This window comes from Manacus vitellinus, unplaced genomic scaffold (genome assembly GCF_001715985.3).
Source record: "Manacus vitellinus isolate BGI_N305 unplaced genomic scaffold, ASM171598v3 scaffold_6_pilon, whole genome shotgun sequence".
Taxonomy (NCBI): domain Eukaryota; kingdom Metazoa; phylum Chordata; class Aves; order Passeriformes; family Pipridae; genus Manacus; species Manacus vitellinus.
This window is the reverse complement of record NW_021940750.1, coordinates 11863355-11878727: the sequence shown is the minus strand read 5'-3', so window position 1 is coordinate 11878727 and position 15373 is coordinate 11863355.

Sequence of the window (15373 nt, the reverse complement as noted above, 5' to 3'; positions counted from 1 at the left end):
GGAGCAAAGGCAACATAATTGGGTAACAGCTGAAATGTGCTTCATTGTAAAGGGTTGAAAGATCCATTGCTGGATTTCCGGGAGTGTGAATTACAATTTCAATAATATCAGAAGCACCTAATTCTATTCTTCAGAAATGAGGACATAAAAGAAGTTTTAGGTTTTCTTATTTCAAGCTTTAATTGAAGCCTAGGTTGTAACTCATTTTCATCCCTGAATGGGTGGTAAAAACATACACAGTAGGTAATTCACACTACCTCAAAAACTGTTAGTGCTATAAGAAGACTAATCAGGGTAAGCTTCCAGTAGCAAATTATCAGCTACAAATTAAAACCTTGCCACCTGTCTGCTAAAAGCAACCTTTCCCCCACCCCCCTCAACATATTTGTCTGATTAGTAACTGTTGGATTACTACACAATGCGAAAAATAGGGGATGAACTGAGAAAACCTTCAAAACATTATGTTTCAGAAGTGAACAAGGAATAGTTTTAAGCTCTTACTCTTGTTTCACTGACGCATTTACTGCATTTTGAAAATCTTTTTTCAATGACACATTAGAAAATAAGTTAAAGAAAAAAGATTCAAGTATTTTTTGTTTAATTTGCAATGCATCATTCTAGGCGATAAACTAAGGGAAAATATGCATACATTTGGCAAACCACTACAATCCTTTGGATACATATTCAGAAAGTGACCTATCCCATCCACAATGTAAGTCCTTTGCCCTTTTCAGAGGCACATTAAACCAAAAGAGTGCCATCTATCATCAGGAGCCCTGAATTCCCTGAAATTTTTGGGCAGTTTTCATACCTAGCAGAGTTTCATTCCTGTTGAGGTAAACCATTGGATTCATATAGCCTCCTGAACCTTCATGTCTACTTTTCTGTTGTGTTTGTCATAACAATCTGGTTTCACACCAGATTTGAAGTCAAAAGTAAATATAATTCCTCGCTCTCATCAATAAGGGAATGAAACCTAGAAGAACAGGAAGTGATCAAGTTAAGGATAATGTCTTCTGTAATATCAAATATTGTCATTTTGATCTTATACCTCTGAACATCTTTCCTGAAAGTATCCTGTGTAATAAAAAAAGGGATGGGGGGACATGGCTATATGAATGTTCTTTTTCAGTAGTTTTAGTGTTCTCTTTCCTAGCTCATGAGTTGTTTAAAAGTACTAGAAATATTTGCACCTTGAATTGGTAGGGAAGGCTTTTTGACATTGAGGGCAGGGGTTTTTACAAATCACAGGAGACATGCTCTCTGCCTTAATCTCTCCACGTAGAGTCAATTTACGGTGTATCTTTGTTTTGTATTGGTGTTTAGGTTAAAAGCACAGTGATCCCTGAAAGAAAGGATTATCTGTACTCTTTTCAAGCACCTTATTTATGGATTGCTATATATGTAGTATGAACAAACAACTTACAATCAGAAAGTGTTATGAATATCTTTCCCAAATGCTCATTTTATGCTCTGGATTCTGTTTCAAAGACCTGAATTCCACAAAGTGGTTAAGCCTACACATAACTACAAATGGTCTACTCACTCTTTAGCTTTAATAGTGGCTGTGTGCTATGCCATTCTGTAGGTAGTCATTGTGATCCTTTTTGGACTTTAGCGATACAAGTAATGTAGCTCGTAGCATGTTAGTGTCAGGTGAATTCTTACCAGTGGCCAGGAATGTGAGCAGACAGAGCACCATTGCTAGGGAGGGTGTTTTTCAACTGAAGGTGGCTTGTGTGCAAAAATTGTAACCTTTGTCCATAGGCTAATCAGAAAAAAATACTGATTATTTATATACGTATCATACATAGACACTTTTTATTGTGTAATTTATGTGCTTTATGTTGTTCCTGATTAAAAAAAAAAAACCAGGATAAGAATTATTCTTCTGCTGGTTCTTTGTCTGGGAGCAGTTAGCACCATGCAATTCCATGACAGCTAAGTATATGGTGTATTTAATCAAGTCAAAGAGTATATTAGCAAATACAGTGAATTTGTTATGCCTCTATATTTCCAGATGCTTCTCTTAATTATGCTTCCTAAGTGTTAAGACTTTTCATCAAAATAGTCACCATCTTGCGTCAGACTCTGGGTGAGTCCTAGACAACCAAGGCAAAACACAATATTCTTATTTTTGAGGTCCCTGACTGTTCCTCATACGTGTTAAGCTATACACGAATGCTCATTAAATCTACTAAGATAACTGTTTGATGTGTTACTCAATAGATGAAACATAAAACAGTTCTTTAAAAAATCAGCAAAATTGCTTAGAGGAACAACAAATTCATACATCAGCCCATTCTTTATGTTCTAAAGTGCAATTTAAAGAACTGAACTAAACCAAATGTCATACCTTTAATTTCATAAAAAAGTTATGTACAAGTCTATTATTCAAAATAATCACATAACGGGGAAATTCACTGAACAGCTACCTTTCTGCTCAGCAGGGTGCCATTTTATAGACTTTAAAATTCACTAAGTTCAAGCAGCTTTCGTTCTCAATAATACATGTGCTAAATATGTCACATTAAAAGTGCTTTTGGCATGTAAATGATCCGTTTTCACATAGAAATGCTTTTAAAAGAATCTGAGCTCACTTTTTTGGAAATTATAAGTGCATTGAATTTCATTGTCCTACAGAACCATGTAGAGTTGATCGAAGTGAACTACAATGACAAACCAACCCTTGTCAGCCCTTATATTTATGTATCATTTGAGCTGTCAGAAGTATATTTAGTTGCATTTTCTTATACATATTTTCTACTCAGTTCAAAAAAATAAAAAAAAAATTTGGTGTAAGGAGGGGGATGTGGGTTTGCTTTTCTAGGCCTAAGTGCTCACAAGCACTTCTGTGTATAAAAAGTTAACATTTCACTGGAAGACTTGCAGCACGTTAAACTGATTACCTAAGCAAGTTAATTTTTTTCTTAGAACTCAGTAGTACTTCTACTACTGCTTTAATGCTGAAAGATAAGGCAAATGCTTTACAGGTGATTTAGGATGCTTATCCTCCGAAGAGCAAATTTGGAATTCTTATGCATAATATGAATAAAACTGAAAGCATAATCTCTGTCTCTCACTGCTTCATTATACTGCTGCATACCAAACAAATTCTCTATACTCTGTATACTGCAGAGTGAGATTCTTTCATGATAAATTGATTGTAGCTATTCTCATTTTCTATATCTCCATGCAAGGGACCTTGATAATGTCAGGCACATACAGATTCTAAAAATCTTTTGTTCTTTCTTATTAAAATAAGTAAAGCAACTTGAATGCTGTGTGGAAGTCATTATGTTATTATTTTGGTTACCTATAATAGTGTACATGGCTCCAGGGTTCTCACAGATATTTGTTTAAGAAAACAAATTGGCAAAATGTTCAATTCCTATTTTAAATATAGAGACAGAACTTGTGAAATGACTCAAAAAATTAAACTGGAAAGACTTGGTTTTAGAGAAGGAGAAGGAAAAGAAGAATAGGAAGGAAACATATGTATTAGTTTGTAAAGTCCAGAAGGAAAAGAAGCATTGCCTCTTTTTTTTTGCTCCTCTATAAGTACAACTCTAAAGTCATAAACTGTAGCTCTGAGCTGCATATAGGATTCCATATAGCTTGCTTTCATGAGTGAGGTTCATCTTAATTCTATATTACACATATATAGGTGAGCATTTCTGCATTACTGTTGTGTAATAGTCCAAATAGACAAAAAAAAGCAAAAATGGGGGAAAGTGATGTGACACAAAATGAAAGAAAAATCTGAGTATTTGTATTTGGTGTATTTTTAATTAACATTTTAAGTTAATTTTTTGTATATTGATATATAATCTCAGTCTTTCTGGCATTTTGATTTTTGGGTGACATACGAACTTAAATATTTTTCTGTCTTCTGAGGCAATGCAAGATGGAAACTTGAGGCATTCAGACTTACATTTCTCCTCTTTCTTGAAGATATCCCTTGTATATTATGTTTTATCTAAAATTAATCTGAACTGGGAATATTGGTTGATCCTCTGAACGTGGAATAACTGACAGAAAGAGCTCCAAAAGCATTCAAGCACAAATACTCCAGCTCAGTAATGGCTGGTTATCAACTGGTTATAAGCAGCCAACTGCTCAGTTGCCACTGGAGAAACAATTGGCCGAGGCATCCTGAAAGTTGTCTATTCGGCTGTGGTGATGTCAGTAGATATTTTAAGCATTCAGGGCTCTCTGATTAACTATTGTAGATTTTTCTTACCAAGTATGAGATTACTAGATTTCTACATGCTTTTATAATACCCAATTAATAATGAGGAAAAGCATTGTATTGAAGTGTCAAATATTTGTTCTACCATCTTTCAGCCTTGTGTAATTATTCAACATTAGCCATGACCTTGTCTTCCAGATACTAAACCACAATACAACATGTAAAGGACATTAACCCACTTAATCCTAGTTTTCCATCAAAAAAACACTTAATCAATGTTTAGGATCTTGGTCTGAACTGATGGTGTCCACATATTCCTATCTCTCAAAAATAGATGAACTTCTACTGAAAGAAATGCTTTACAACTTCCATTCTAGAAACGAGATGTTGAATGATCTCAGAATGCGTCCAAACATGATCATAGCACAAAGACCCTCTAAAACATTCTGAAATCTGAAGTAATTTCTTAATAAATGCTACCTTTTATATGTGAGGTATTTATAAATTCTATATCACAACAGCTATAACTCAGTATGGAATATTTCTTATAGCTCATATATATGTTCTCATATGCCCTATGGAAATGTCATACAGAATAAATAATAGGAGTCTACAGATGTTGAATTGACTTCCTTAGAAATGAATCTAAAAGCTGATAGTGTTCATTAAAGAACTAGACTTTTTTGTCTATCTATTTTTTTAATCCTTTGGCATAATATTTTATCACAAATCCTGGTGGTTTTTTTTTTTATTTCATGGAGACAAGCAGTTTAGAGAAAGATAGATTTTAATTTTAAATAAATTCTATAGAACTTTTTTATAAGAGTTTGTTAATGCAACTCAGACTTGCTGCCAGTAAGAAGCACTTTCTTTCATATATTTCTGACTTCATACAAATTCTATCTAACTTTGTGTCTGGCATTCAAAACCATTTATGGGGATTTTTGAGTTACTGACATTTTTAGGCCTTTAGATGTTGTGGATACAACACTGAAAGTACTGATTTACTTTTTAACTTTCTGCAGTGTGTTTTAATAAAAAAGAAAGGGAATAACATTGCTTAACTTTGAACATAAAAGAAATCTTGGTCTCATTAAGTCAACAGTAATGCTCTCCTTAACTTCAAAGGATACCACAATTTCATCCAACATATCTAACAGTTCCGTAAAACACACAATGAAAATCACTTTACAATATTGGCAGTCAGACTATGTATTTTGTATGCATCTCAGTGCAGAAAAGGCACAAGCATTCTGACTTATTTACTAATGCATACCAGCTAAAAATTAAAAGGGTGATGGATTTTTTGAGAGACACTGTGTTAGAAGTCAGGGAGTTTTAAGTGTGCACTGCCTCCATTTCAAACAAGACTTAAAATCTACGCTGTGAAATTACAATTATGTTATTCTGACTACTCCCTTATTTGCTTGCTATGAAGTGTGGTGCATAACTTCTCTTACTGGGAGAAGAATGTTCAAGGTATGTAAGTGAAATACACACTCCAGCACTGAGAACCCAATGGGCTCAAAGCTGAAAGCACTCCAGTACAGGTTCCGTACACGTACCATAAATTCAGTCACCTAAGTTTAAGTATTAATGCATATTCTATTAGTCATTTTCTTGTGCCAATGGTAAAGCAAGTCTAAAGCCACACCTTGAAAGCAAACGGCAAGAAAAGGGAAGAGATTGGACAGATACATTTTAGTGAAATTTAGTATGGATAAGTGTAATTACTTTAAAATGCATACCTTAGGTTAAACCCAAAGTGGGAGAAAGGACTCAAGAGTAGTAATTTAAAGGCTGCAGAAAAAAATTGTAGAAGTTTTTTATATTATGTAGAAACAATGAAGAAAACTCACCAGAAAGCTAATGTTTTCTATCACTGATTTGGATGGTATCACACTCATTTTCAAGAATACCTTTCCAATAATGTAGGCATAGTTTGAGCGGGCTCTGCTCATGTGTCTAAAGATCTTAATTGTAGATAAACAATTTCCTTTTCATAAGAAAAGGTTTCCAAACATCTGGTGAATTATAGTAATCTTTATCTGACAATATTTTCTGCTCTGAAAACTGCTATGTGTTTGGATATAAGTCGATTTCAGTTGAGTCCTTATATTTCTCATAGAGAAAGAGATCTAACACTTTCATGTTTTTGCCTTAACACGAGGGGAGTCATCTGCTTATGAAAAGCTTTTTAATTTTCTCCTCGTATAGCATGTCTGATAATAGGTTAGTAAGAGTGGCATGGGATAATGATACAATATATCATACTCCTGAACCTTAAACTTAAGGAAAAGTCTTGCAAAGGGTGATGGGTGACTGTGTGTCTGTGTCTTTATCAGCTGATCTCTGTTCTTCAGTCTGAAGAGCGTGTTGATCAGCATGTCATTACTGCATTCTCTCTAGATGTGTTGGCCATGCTGGTTCTGTCTCTGCACCTCATTTTTGTAGACCCCATTTGTCCATCTTTAATCTCCTTATCTACATCTAGTTCATTTATGGCAGGGAGGAATTTTCAGGAATTCTCTTTCTCAGCTCTTATCAGAGTCGATCTGAGCCATGCTGTCTGCTTACAAGAGCACTGCTAAGGTTGTTTCAGCAGAAGCCAAGCAGATTACTTTCAACCATTGCTGAATCATGGAGTGTGGTTTAAGCTATCGTGTTTGTCTTCACGTGGGAAATGACACGTTCTGAAATTCAGGTATTATGTCAGAGATAGTGAAAGTCAAGAGCAGAGTCCACATTCTTCCTTCTGTTGTGTTACTTATCTCTAGCTCAGCTCAGTCTCCGCTATGCACTAGTGTTTGATGTTCTGGTGATTCCCAGGGGCGCTTCTGGGACAGACTGAACATCACCGCAATTGTGTGTAGACTTATCTCTTTCAAGGCTTTTTGATATTTTATAATAAGAATATAAAAAAAAAGGTGCTGACATATATGTGTGTCCAGCTGACATTAGAAGCCAATATCTCCAAAACAGAGCATAAGGGAACAAAAAGGCCATCATTACACATGGGCACATAATTAATGGTATATTCCATTTTTCGCTGAAGAAGGGATGTTCTTCCTCTGAAAGAATAACGCATACTTTTAAAATCACAGAACTTACCTTCTGAGGATAAAATGAATTTCCTGATCTTTAAAATACAAGTTCAAAAATATTGCAGAAAATGGTGTTGCTGCTTCCATAGGTTGTTATTGTTTGTGAAGAGTCTTGCATGTGCCTATATCATAGAGAAATTATTTTTCTTTAAGTGACTGTAATAACCCTCTTTATTCTGAGGTTTGGAGAGCTTAGAGGTGCTGTGGGGGAAGCCTGTGGCATTGTGTGAAATCAGTATTTGGCACAGCAGCTACTCACTTGCACCACAGCTTCCTCCAGGCTCTCTTTTCACGCGCTTTGCCATGGGAATCCTAATCTCTGACTGGCAGCCAAGAGTACTACTACAATATAATAACTGCTAGTAATGGTTAGGCAGTGTATGGCTGCATATTCGCAATCAGCAATGGCTTAACTTAGGATGACTGTCATGTTTGCCATTCACTCATGTTAATGTTGCTCCTCTCCTAGATGTTCCTGCCTCCACTGTGAAAGATCATCTGCTCACACCACAGTCATACCACTGCAGTTGAAATACAAGTGCAGTAGTCCCGATTTGGGAATCTTTAATATTTTGAGATTTGTTTGCAATTGTGGATGCTCAGTGGGTGGTTGAGTGTTATAGGAAGCGTACAGTCATCTCTGAGGTGAAATCATATAGTAATCTCTGAGATCTACTAACTGAGGGACAGGAAAGTCTACACACATTCCAGGATAAACTATTTCCTCTCCTGAATCAGGACATGTCTGTTGATTAGAACCACCTCACACACTGAATATATGAGAACTCAGACCATTGGTTTCAGGTGCTATAGTACCTCACCATATGTCCCCCATTACTTGCACTTGAGGAGTATCATAGCATATTTCAGAAATACAGATTTTGTCAAGCTTGCTTTTTCCCTGAATCTGAGTAATCCACATAGTACTGAAATTTAGACTATATTGTCTTTTTGTCTTAAAAATTTAATAGCATTTGTTTTTCTAGAAAGTATAAGTTACACTCCATTTCAGCAATGTCAAATTTTAGTAATATTGAAGAAAATCCATATGCATAACAAAAGAAAATAATTAGATACCTGAGCTCAAACACACATTTTAAATGTAGAGGTAGTTTTGTGTTTTAAGATTCTTCATTTTGTTCTTGCAAGGTTTGAAAATATGTTTTGAATATATTTTGAGCAAGAGTGTGAAAAATAAGAGATTACCTAATGTTTTTGTTTACTATGCAACTCCCTCCATACTCACACATTCAATTAGTAAGAGCACTAAACATTTCCTGGTGCTCCTGTTTTGCAGTACAGGCTTTGCCTGCTTTCTGTTTGCTGCTTACAACATAATGACATCTGCTGGAAGAGGTCACTAGTAAAAAGGTGTTAGCAACTGAGAGAGAAGTTGAAATCCAATCTGGATAAACGTATGTTTGAATTTTTACCAGTTATCACCTAAACATGTATTTACAGCCAATAGATAAGTAGGTGAAAATAGTATAAAATACTGCTACTTAAAATATATTTAAAGAGTGATACCTAAAATCAAAAGACATAAAAAAAAAAAAGCCACTGCTGAACTTAAAGAGATAGGGATGCATTCCAAAATGCAGGTATATTGATTTGACTCATTTGGGAATAAAGCTGATCAGCAAAATATGTTTTGTTTCATGTGAAATATTTTGGGTTCAACACGGTACCACTTAAGTTAAGGAAGGACTTCAGCGGACTTTGCACGGATTCCTGTGAATTTCTCTCAGTTCTGGAGCAGACTGTTTCTACATTATCTAGCAATTTGGAGGAAAACTAGTTAATCAGTAGCTTGGTACTGTTAGTGCTGAGGCTCTTCCCATCTCTGTTACATGTGTTTTGAGCAATTTACATCAGAGGACATTTTTTCTGGTTACTGGAGCAAACGTATTCAGTACACAAATGGTTTGAGGTTTTCTGAAAGGAAAACCCACAGTATTCACTAGGGACAGCCTTGATGTGAAGCCTGTCTGGGGTGCTGTTGAAATGACTGTAAAATACCACTAACTTACAGCTTTATAGGCAACTGGATAACTGGTCTAAGGTTCAGAAGAAAAAAAAAATAAATATCCTACAAATCTAACATCTTACTTCTCATGTTTTGTTGTTTGTTTTTTTCTGGATACCTATGACATGGATGTACTTCTTGACTTGCACAAAAAATGTAGTTTGCTTCCATTTCTTTTCTTCTTTTCTGATCTTATTTTTTTACTATAAATTTACCATTAATGTGGAAGAATTTTCATATAACATTTAAGTGTCACAGATGCATTATTTCCATGCCTGAAATCTTTAAGAAGCTAAAGTAAAAAGTGAAGAGTAAAGATTAAGGCAGCCTTTTAGGTACTATGCAATGTTAGGAAACATAGAAAATATTTACCATTAATATACTACCATGCCAGTTCCCCGTATGACTTATTCTTCTCTCTGCCTTTGAAAACATGGCATAATCCCTGTTTCTTTCTTCATGTCTATCTTCATCAGTGATCTGTTTAACTTACAAGTACTGATATAGGCCTCTAAAAGCTTCAGTCTCCATTTTGAAGTATCCCACACTCTTTAGTTGAGTTGGGTCTAAGCAATGGATTTCTGTTTGCTGGTCTTTTCTCAAACCCATTGGTGTGTCTTGTTTATATTCAACAAACCATACATTCACACATTACTTATTTGAGGACTTTACCATTTCTGGGCCACTCAGCAGAGACACAGAAGAGATTTCTGCCTCAGACCACAGAACAACTTCAGAAGAATCAGCAGGGAGTATTTCAGCCCAGTAGCTAAATTCATGCTCATAATGTGTTTATGGGGCTTCTTCATCAGAGGAAGTGAAAGCATCTGCAAAATATTCCCTTAACATATTCCAGTCCAAGTCACTGTATGGATTATACAGACTCAAAATCTGCCCATCCCTGGTTCTTTCTCGAGATAGCATCCTTTTTATGTGGGGAAAAATGGTACATATAGTTAAAAAAAATAACCAAGGAAATATTGATTTTGCTACCAACATCTGAGTCATACTGCTGTTCTGAGACAGAATAGCTTGGAAAAGTTGGTAGTAGAAACAGTTTGTTCATGTAGGTCCCTGTACCTAGAGAGAATCATAGAAGGGTTTGGGTTGAAAGGGACCTTAAAAATCATCTAGTTCCAACCCCCCTGCCATGGACAGGGACACCTTTCACTAGATCAGGTCGATCAGAGTTCCACCCAGCCTGGCCTTGAACATCTCCCAGGATGAGGCATTCGCAGCTTCTTTGGGCACTGTTTCAGTGCCTCACCACCCTCACAGTAAAGAATTTTTTTTCTAATTTTTTTCTAATTTTTTGGTTTAAATACATTCTCCCTTGCCCTTTCATTAGATGCTCTTATAAAAAGTCTATCTCCATCTTTCTTGTAGGCTCCCTTCAGGTACTGGAAGGCTGCAATTAGGTCACCCCGAAGCCTTCTCTTTTCCAGGCTGAACAAACCCAATTCTCTTGGTCTTTCTTCATACGAGAGAAGCTCTATTCCTCTAATCATCTTGATGACCCTGCTCCAGACTCTCTCCAACAGGTCCTTCCTGTTCTGGGGACCCAGTGCAGTACTCCAGGTGGGGTCTACCAGAGCAGAGTAGAGGGGCAGAATCCCCTCCCTCAACATGCTGGCCACGGTGCTTTTGATGCAGCCCAGAACACAATGGGCTTACTGGGCTGCAAGGTCACATTGCCAGCTCATGCCCAGCCTCTCATCCACCTGCATCCCCAAGTCCTTCTCAGCAGGGCTGCTCTCAATCTGCTCATGCCCCAGCCTGTATTGATACTGGGGGTTGTCCTGACCCAAGTACAGCACCTGTCACTTGGTCTTATTAAGCCTCATGAGATTCACATGGGTCCAATTCTCAAGCTTGTCCAGAGCCCTCTGGATAGCATACCACCTTTCAGTTTGGTGTCATCTGCAAATTTGCTGAACCTGCAGTAGATCCCTTCATCTCTGTCTTTAATGTAGATGTTAGATAACATTGGTCCCAGTGTGGACATCTGAGGGACACCACTAGTCACTGATGTCCCTCAGGACCCTGAGCTGTTGACCACCACCCTCTGGAGGTGACCACCCAACCACTTTCTTATCCATCTAACAGTCCACTGTTAGATTCATCTCTCCAGTTTAGAGAGCTGTTATGGGGGACCATGTCAAAGACTGTACAGAAGTCCACATAAATGACAACTGTAGCCCTTTTCTTGTCCCCTTATATAGTTTCTCCATCCTAGAAGGCCAATAAGTTGATCAGGTAGGACTTGCCCTTGGTGAAGATGTACTGGCTGTCCCAAACCACCTCCCTGCCCTCTGTGCACCCTTAGGAGGATCTGTTCAGTGATCTTCCCAGACACAGAGGTGAGACTGGCAGGTTGATTGTTCCCAGTTCCTTTCTACCCTTTTTAAAGATGAGTGCAATATTTCCCCTTTTCCAGTCACTTAGGACTTCACCTGACTACAATGACTTTTTGAATGTTGTGGAGAGTGGCTTGGCAACTACATCAGCCTATTCTCTCAGGACTCTGGAATGCATCTCATCAGGTCACATAAATGTATGTATATACAGGTTCATCGGGTGGTCATGAACCTGATCTTACATTGGGAAGGACTTTGCTCCCCCAGTACCCATTCTGGTGTCCATCCACTCAAGAAGTGTGGGAAGTGAGGTTGCCTGTGAAGACTGAGGTGAAAAAGTTTTTCAGTACCTGAGCCTTCTCCTCATCCTTTGTTACCTGTTTTCCAGCATTGCTTATCAGGGAGATACACCTTTTTTAACCCTCATTTTCTGGTTAACATACCTGTAAGAATCCCTTCCTGTTATTCTTTTTGCCTCTTGCCAAGTTCAGTTCCAGTTTTACCTCGGCCTTCCTCATCCCTCTCTATAGTCTTCCTGGGTCACCAGTCCCAGCTTCAACTCTCTGTGCATTTGCTTCTTTATCTTTAGTTTGACCAACTGTTCCCTACTCAGCCATGCCAGTCTTGCCTCCCTTGCCCAATTTCTTGCTCCTGGGGATTGTTACCTCTTACAATCCATGGAAGGTTTTCTTAAAGTTCTGTCAGCTCTCTTATGTAACAGCACAGCATTTTCCAACTCCTCCCATTTGTTGCCCGTGCTCTGTGCACTGATGTAAAGGCACCTCAGCTGGGCTGTCGGCTGGGCTGTCGGCTGTGCTGCCTTCTCAGAGGAATGCCCATTAATTCCTTTGAGACAATTTTCTGGTATTTCCCTGCTGTTTTTTTTTACCTCAAGAGTCCCTGGTTTATCCTCACAAGACTGCTAGTGTGTTCAGTGTGGCTAGTACACTTCAGAGTCAGGGAGTAGTAGATACACTTTAGCTGAGCTATGGGTTTCACCCCCAAACCTGGCATGCCACCCCTCGGCTCATCTCTGATGAGCCTGGTCTTATCCCCTTCCCCCTTCAAACCTAGTTTAAAGCCCTCTCAATCAACCCTGACAAGTCACAGGCTAGAATCCTTTCCTCCCTTTTAGATAGGTGAACCCCATCTGTCTCCAGCAGGCCTGGGGCTGTATAAACCACCCCATAAGCAAAGGCTGTTTAACTCTTCTGACTTCATGTTGCCAGCAATATACAAGCAGGATGGAATCCATATTTGAAAAAAAAGAGTAAATTTTATCATAGAGCTGTAGATAAAACATTAGAGGTCAAAAATACACAGAAGAACAATAAACACCACAGTGATACAGGAAACAGTATAATGAACAGAATAAACATTGTACTAGCAGTTGAATAGTAGTAAACACCGCTGAGATATTAATCAGGAGGGAATGTGGTTTATGGCTGGATTTGCCTTAAGACAGAGTAAGTTATAAACGCATTTGTGTAATATATTTTTGTTTCTAATATTTTCACAGCCACCAAAATGAATATTTAATAAAACAATTAAAGATGTACCCTTTTTGATGTGATAAGAAACTAAGAAACAAAGTCCCATCACTAATAGTTCATCTTTGTGGGAATACTTATCATTATTTTGACACGAAGCCTGAATTATTATTGAAAGCAAATAGAGAAACAAGGTCTCAAAGCTCTTGGATTTTTCTTTTATTGCTGTCATTGTCACTGCATACTCTGTGGCAACATATCAGCTGATAAATTAAGGCTCACAGAATCAGATGATCTCTAATGTTCCTTATGAGAACAACCTTTTCTTTATGAAAATATGCAAAGGATGCATTTAATTTCCTGTGGTTCTTATATGTAGACTTCGAATTCTTTGATGCCCTAAACTTGGAGGGATTCAACTGGATGAAAAACTAGATGCTTTGAGTCTGTACTTCCTTTTTTACTCCTTATCAGTCATTTACAGAAGCTTTTTCCCCAAGGACTTGTTTTTACTTGGGGAGAAATGTACATCCCTAAAAAAAAACCAGAAAACTAACAAAAAACAAAGCAAAAAACAAACAAACAAACAAACAAAAAAACCAAAAAAAAAAAAAAAAAGAAAAAGAAAAAAGCCAAACAACAAAACAGGACTTTTCCCCTCTTACAGAATTCAGGGACAGGAAGTCTCTGAAACAATGCTTAAATAATACTGACCCTCAGCAGCACACACACAGCTGGCTGTGTTTAAAGATCTCCAGGAAATGCATCAGCATCTAACTACAGAGAAGCATTTCCAAAGGCCAGAGGATGGAAAGTCTTTCCATAGTGGAAGTTATCACTAAGGTCAGGTAGCATAGCAGTTCTAAACTGGCCCTCGTCCTTTTACTTTAGGAACCACCCAAATTGTTTTTAAGCCACTTGGAGATGCCACAAAAGCATTTGTGAGCAACTGGTCTAAATATATTGCAGAAATGAAGCCAGGTCATCTAGGGTTGCTAGTGTGAGATGACAATTGTGCACATTTTATATACCAAACAGAGAAGAAAGCAACAGAATATTAACACCCTTTAGAGCCAAGAAAATACTGTTTAAAATAAGCAATCCAGATTTTATATATGTACTTCATAAATGACACAGATGGACACTTAACCTCCAGTCTAGAGGTTTAGCCTTCAAAACACGTGACACAACTTTCATCAGATCTTATCCTCCCTTTCACAACTGGGCCGTAAAGATGCCAAAAAGATAATTCCATGTTTGTGGTTTTTGTTCACAGCTCCTTGTAAGCCTCTAAAAGTATTGGAAGAAATAGTGGTAGAAATAGGGAGTTTTTCTCTTTTTAATTTTGGAGAAAGTCACCTTAAATTCGTGGTTGTTTGCGTTATAAAAATAGGCATGCTAGTACACATTTGGAACCCCATATGAGTATTTTCTTCCCAAAAAGACAGTATGTTCAGAGAAGTATAATACTTGACAGTCATTAGCAAGTAGAGAAGTCTATTTTTCTTTACCAGTAATATCCTTTCACCTCATTATAAAACAAGAGTTGTCATACCAAAATCGAAGACTTGTCAACAGAGTGGGGAAAATCATTTTTAATTACTGTATGGATAAAGCTTCAGGATGATGAGAAATGAGGAAGTGTGATAATTGAAAGAATTATAGGCAATATATTGTATATTTAGTTTGTAGTTTTCTGTGTGTTTCTGTATAAAAATCAATCAAAAATTCATTGTTAAGTGGATGCACAGGATAGATTCTTTTTAGGCATTACCATATATACTGCAGCCTTGAAGCAAGCTCTGGAATAAGTACATTCAGATTCTGGACTTCAAATATTTCAGGGTCAGTCAGTAGCAAAAGTCATGAAACAGAAAAGATACCAAAATTTGATTAAATACCAAACTAACAAAACTAAACTCTTACCTCTTAATATATAGTTTGGAATATTGGAACTGTTGTCTCTGTGCTTTACATCTTCAGATGTTCTGATAAGATATACAATATGCAATAAAGGGTATTAATGTTAGGTAAAGTTATAGAAGGGCAAAAGCAGATGAAAGATAATTGATTTTAAAATAGGGGTTTTTTTAATAAGAATAAGTTTACTAAGTGGAATTTCATTCTACTTTTTCTCTTTTAGGGAAAAATTATTCAAAAATATTAAAATAGTAAATGGAAGAAATTAAAACTAGTAGTTATTA